This window comes from Aegilops tauschii, chromosome 4 (genome assembly GCF_002575655.3).
Source record: "Aegilops tauschii subsp. strangulata cultivar AL8/78 chromosome 4, Aet v6.0, whole genome shotgun sequence".
NCBI lineage: Eukaryota > Viridiplantae > Streptophyta > Magnoliopsida > Poales > Poaceae > Aegilops > Aegilops tauschii.
The window spans coordinates 67,261,630-67,267,629 of NC_053038.3; positions in this window are offsets into that span (position 1 = coordinate 67,261,630).

Below are 6,000 nucleotides of genomic sequence, written 5' to 3' on the forward strand. Positions count from 1 at the left end.
TGCCCCGAGACCTTCCAACTAGATGTGTCTTTCTCTCCAGGTCGCACTTTGTATCGTTCATACCACTAAGTACTACTACGTGTGGTCTCCAACCCAGAAGTGGAAGAAGTGGAGACGCTCTACCACACTATTTTTTTACGCTGGGCTCTACCACTTGTTCATGTCCCACTCCTTTCGCTGACGTGTGGGACATCCAGCACGTGCTGTGTTTGGCACCCTTCGTCGTAAGAGTTGAAACGCTAGCATTCATCAGAAATAAAAAATAATTATAAATCGGCAGTGATAATATTTTTTTTGCGAACCAATCAGTAGTGATACTATACCACGTGGTTTCCTTGCTCCTCGATATCGGAAAGAATACTTCCGTTCGCCAGCATGTGGGACGTCGACCATCCTGGTCCACTTGCCATGCACGCAGAATTCCAAGGGAGAGTCACCTAGGTCGTCGCGCCGCAGTAACAATGACTAATGAGTCGTCAAATCACAAGCCCACTTCCCACTTTGAAGTTGCGCGGACAAAGGAACCATCATGACTTCGTTGAATTCCGCTTCTTGAAGAAAACTACTGTACCAGCAGTACTGCTAGCTACAGTAGTTACTCCAACAGAGGCCTCCTTTCGTTCATAGGATAGGAATATGAAAATCATAGGAAGTGAGATGACATGCATCTCAATTCCTATAGAGAAAGAGATGCCATTTGATGCTTAGGATAGGAATTTTTCCATTTAGTCTAGGCTAATGTACTGGTAATTTGCTCTAAAAACTACAGTAGTAACTAGTAGTATTGGTACATGCTCGTACTCAGACACAGACACACACACTAACTACTAGTACTACTACTTCTCACATGCTGGCCAAACGCCGTCGTTCTCCTTCCCGGCTTTGTCGGCGACACCCCACCGTGCTTGGATCTCCGCCGACCTCTCCGCAGCAGCGCGTGCGTCCTTTTCTTTCTTGCGGCGGCGGGCCTCTCTTTTCTTGAGTGCTTTCTGACTTTTCCGCTCCCTCTGTGCGGCTTTGGACGCCTCTTGCTCTACCACCCATTCGGCCTTGGCATCTTCAAATTCCTCCCACATAGTTGTGAGGTCGCGAGCGGCGATGAACTCGGCACAGCGGGATGCCATCGCTTCCCTACCATTTTATGTGCGGTCGTGGGCGGCGAGGAACTCGGCGCGGCGGGATGCCATCGCTGCCTTACCGGTTAGTGTGCGGCGCAGTGGCATGAACGACGCTTGGTGAGAGCTCTGGGGTGGAGTGGCCGGACAACCGTATAGTGCATTGGTTTGTCAAGAGCTCAAGGACAGAAGACGAAGCAAATTTGTATTCCCCTTCAATCCTGGTCATTTATTACCGAGTAAAATGCATTGGCGGTTATCGAACTTGTCTTGATAGCTCACTTTGATCATTGTATACGAGATATGGTGATTATATGGTCACTGGCTCAGCGTATAGCTCCGTATTTGTCTGGTTGGCCAGTCAAACAGTCCGGATGCGCCTCATCAGCTCGTGTTCTTTATCTATCTACGCGGGCCTACCTGTCAATGGAGAAAGAAATACTGTAAAAACCAAAATTATGCGTATGTGGGGAATCAAACCACGGACTCGTCGCTGCAACGCACCCTCGTCAGCCAAATGAAAATGAAATACTTCGCGTCAGACACTCACGCACACGCTGTCAAAGCATGCTAATGCATGCACGTCGCCCTCTAAATCAAAGTCCTGCTCATGGCGCAACGCAAACGGCGAGCCCATCACCTGCGCGCCCCGGCGGTGCCTGACATTACTGTTTAGACGTTTGATGGAGGCTTACGTGAACGCCGAGCATGTATTCACCTGGCTCAACACCAACGGTCATACTCGGACCGCCTTGCTCATGTATATCGTCCATCACAACGAAAATCTATAAAACAGCCTAAGCTAGAGAGGGTACTATGGTAGTATGGTACGGAGTATGTACTATCGTGAGAGACCGATCTTAGTGCCACTGCACACCGAAACCCCTTCCATCGCTAGCGCGCGCTTCCCTCCTGAAACGGTCACCATCTCTCCAGAATGTCAATGCCGCATTCACCGGACTTAACTGCAGGTGCAATTGGTGTGTCACTGACATGCAGGCCAGATGCCCGTTGGGCCCACATGTCAGTAACCCAAACGCATCTGCAGTTAAGTCACTGAAGCAGCGTCCGCATTCACGCCCGACGAACCTCCTCCGGCGCCAGTTGTCCATCCGTCTGCCACGGCTCATTGCCATTCGCCCGCTATATTAACTTGAGCCCCAACTCCCAGCCATAGCCAAAGACCCACACTTATTCTCCTCCGGTCCCTTCCTTCTGTCAGCACCACTTCAACCATGGCCTCCTGGCGCTCCGAAGCTCTCTTGGACGTACTGTCGCAGGAGCAGACGAGGGACATCAGCGGCTACGCTCCGGGCGCGCTCCAAAGCTCTCTTCGACGTACTGTCGCAGGAGCAAACCAAGGAGATCGCCGGCACCTCCCTGGCCGCCCTCCGCCGCCACGACCACGAAGCCGGCGCGCGTGCGCGGGCGCAGCCGGCAGCGAGGAAGAGTAGTACACGGTAGGCCGCCGCCGCTCTGGTCCCGGGAAGGCCATCGCTACTCCACTCAGTCGACGCCAAGCTTGGTGGGGTAAACATCGGCGGCCGATTAGCCGCTTGACGGCGACGTGGAGGCGGAAATCTTCAGAGCCTTGTGCTCCGGAGGAGGAGGTTATCGAGGCGGATGAGGAGGAGACAAAGGCAATGGCCGGCTTTCTCGGGTTCATGGCCGGACATGGTGGTCGGGCGCCGGCGATCGTTTAGATTAGGTTTACAGTAGGTTTTATTACGGTTTGTGCGAAATATGTAATGAATTTCATCCAGTTTGTAGGAAAAGTTTTCGAAATGCAATGAATTTCATCCGGTTAATTTGAAATTTGCTTTGTTTGCACGAATTTCGTCCGGTTAGTGCATATAGTTGTCGAAAGGTATGCGGGCAGCATCGGATGGCATCCATCAGTGTCCTCGGACAGACCGGTGTAAATTTGTGGGCCAGCGTTGGAGATGCCCTAACTATCATGCTATAGTCGCTAACAATCCTCCATTATTTGGCAGGGGACAGTTATCCCTCGATCAAAATCAGATCCGCGGTGTTTCACACTCCTCCCGCGTAAGAGTGTAAACTCTTGCTTACATAAAAATGGAGCAAGTGGACGGCACTGTAAAATGTCATATCACTCGAACTAGCCCGCCTAATGAGTGGGAAAGCACCACCCTCGTCATTTCGTTCTGGATTTCTATCGATCGATCACGCGAAAATGTTACGCTTCGCAAGTTCTAAAGGAAAAGGCGGCACACTTATGACTCGTAGGCGTCGCAACCCCGACAGTCCGGCTCGCACGCCGCTCACCAGAGGGGACATGCGTTGTCTTGCAATCTCACTGACATGTGGGACCGTAATTGAATAAACCGTCGATAGCCGAAATCTAATCGCTCGGCGGGCGTCGGCTGAGAAGAGAGAAACGGGGGAGGGAGAAGAGATCGCCCGCCCGCCGCGCACGGACTCCAAGAAATATATGGTGATAATGTGAGGTGGGCCATGCTGGAGTCCGGACCGCTTCCGGAGCCCGCTCTCACCACCCTGGCCCCTCAAGACGCCAGCTGCCCGCCGCATGCATGCATAGCAAGTTGTACTCCTTATGTGGAGGAGAGAGAGGCATTAACAAAGTCAAGGAGTGGGCTCTGCAAGAGCCCGTCTCTACACGTGCTCCTAGGTATAAAAAACTAATTCTAAAAAAGGCATAAAAAACAATTGTGTCCTAAAAAAAGAAAGGTAAAAAACATTTGAGAGGAAATAGATAGAGAGAAAGTGAGAAAAAGCTGTAACCTGGGCATTACATGAAGAAGGAGGGAGTGGTGCACATGCCAAGTTCACTGGGCTACCGTGTTTCACACTCCTCCGTCGTAACAGTGGAGACAATAGCTTTCATCAAAAATAAACAATGAATACTCGTTGCTCGTCCTCTATATCGGAAAGAATACTTTCATTTGCCGACATGTGGGACGTCGACCATCCTGGTCCACCTGCCATGCACAAAATTATCCTGGTCTACCCCGGTCGTATCGCGGGCCCAACCTTTCCCACTGTAAGATGTTCGGACGAAGGAACCATCATGACTTCGTTGAATTCCGCTTCTTCAAGAAAACTTACTGTACCCGCAATACTGCTACCACACGCGAAGACTGGACGACACTGTACCACGTCATGTCACTGAAACCCACTAGGCCAAACTAGCCCGCCTAGGTCATCTATTTTGGAACGGTGGGAGTACGTCTCTGCACTGCTATGATTTTGTGTTGCACGTTCTCTGTACTTTTGCTACGATTTTCCTACCCTATGAACCAAATGAGGCCTGAATGTATGTCAACTATTGTCTGATCGATCGCTAAGCCTACAATTTTAGGAGCTAGGGCTATTGGTCGATCGACGAGGGATAAGTATAAGCGTACCACGAGCTCATCAGCCCCAACGTTTCTCTTCGGTGAGTTTTTTGCAAGTACTATAGCTCGCACAGTAGCTAGCCTACTAACACCAAGAATCATCAAACAAGCCCTGCTGATATGATAAATAGTTCAAACTTACATCTAAGCATGCCATATATTACATCAAAAGGTGGTGAGGATACATCTGTTTCCATAACTCGGAGAGGGTTCGCATGATTCATCGCATGATTCACTATCAAACAAAAGTAGCAAGATCCGCCCACACAAGACAGTGCACTAGCCCTAAGATGGTTTGATAACACGCATCGCTCTGGTAATTAAACAAAGGGCAATGCAAACTACCCTGAAGGATTAGCGCGACCAACTATTTCTTGTCATCGATCTCTCGGGCAATGACCACAGCACAGACAGCGGCATGGGAATCGATTTCTGGGGCGATGTCCACAGGACTGACCGCGACATCGGAATCGATCTCTGGGGCGATGTCCACAGGATGGAGAGCGGCATCGGAATCGATCTCTGGGGCGATGCCAAGAGGACGGGCCACAACATCAGAATCATCAAGGACGTCCACCGGCACCTGCACAACCCTAACATATTAGCAAGCACATTGCAAATAATCAAAAACCACAACTATGGTAATAAGCCCTTATTTTTTACCTTGTGCAGCTCACCGGGGGATATCATCCCTCCGGGGGCCATCCCCTGGTCCTCGATGGGGGCCATCACCTTGCCAGGGGAATACTGCTTCTCAACCATGACTATCTCCTCAAACTCGGTCTTGAGCCTCACATAGGTGGCAATCCGAGTTCCTGGGGCAGGCACGGTGGGGCCCTTGCTGTTCTTCCAACTTTCTTTGAGGAGTTCGTCCGCCAACGTCCTCAACTCTTTGGCCAATGCTTGTTTCTTGGAGTTCTTCGTCTCCATGGGTTGGCCCGCCAACATGGTCAACTCGTTGGTCGGTGCTCGCTTCCTGGAGATCGCTGTCTCCAGTGGGTTGTCCGTCGGCAACTCTTTGCCTAGTGCTCCAGGATCCATCAATGAACTGACAAACAAAAAGCAATCGAAAGGAAACCACAATCGCAATGAAAATGAGAAAAGAATAGGATGTGAGAATCGGTCGGTGCTTCGCAAAAAGAAGATTCTTGGAATGAAAATATAGCAGCATAACTGATTCGCCCACCTTTCCTTCGTCGGTACATAAGAAAAATGGCAGAAGTGAGTAGCCTGGAGTGAGGTTTTCTTCAAGAAAGGGAAGAAAGGGCTTGAACGAGCGTTCCAGTGAAATGATGGTTGCTTCGTCCAGTCCAACTTGGAGGCCACCTTACCACTGCTGGTAAAGGGGTGGGTTTTGTGATATGACGGGTCATGACGGCCACACCGGGGTGACAGGTGAGTCTCGACTGTAGCACCTCGCTGTGATTTGGTGGATGGCACGCGGGCCCGGATGCTTTGAAATGTCCCGCATGTAGATAGAGCGGCTAGTCATATAGGAGTGCTCA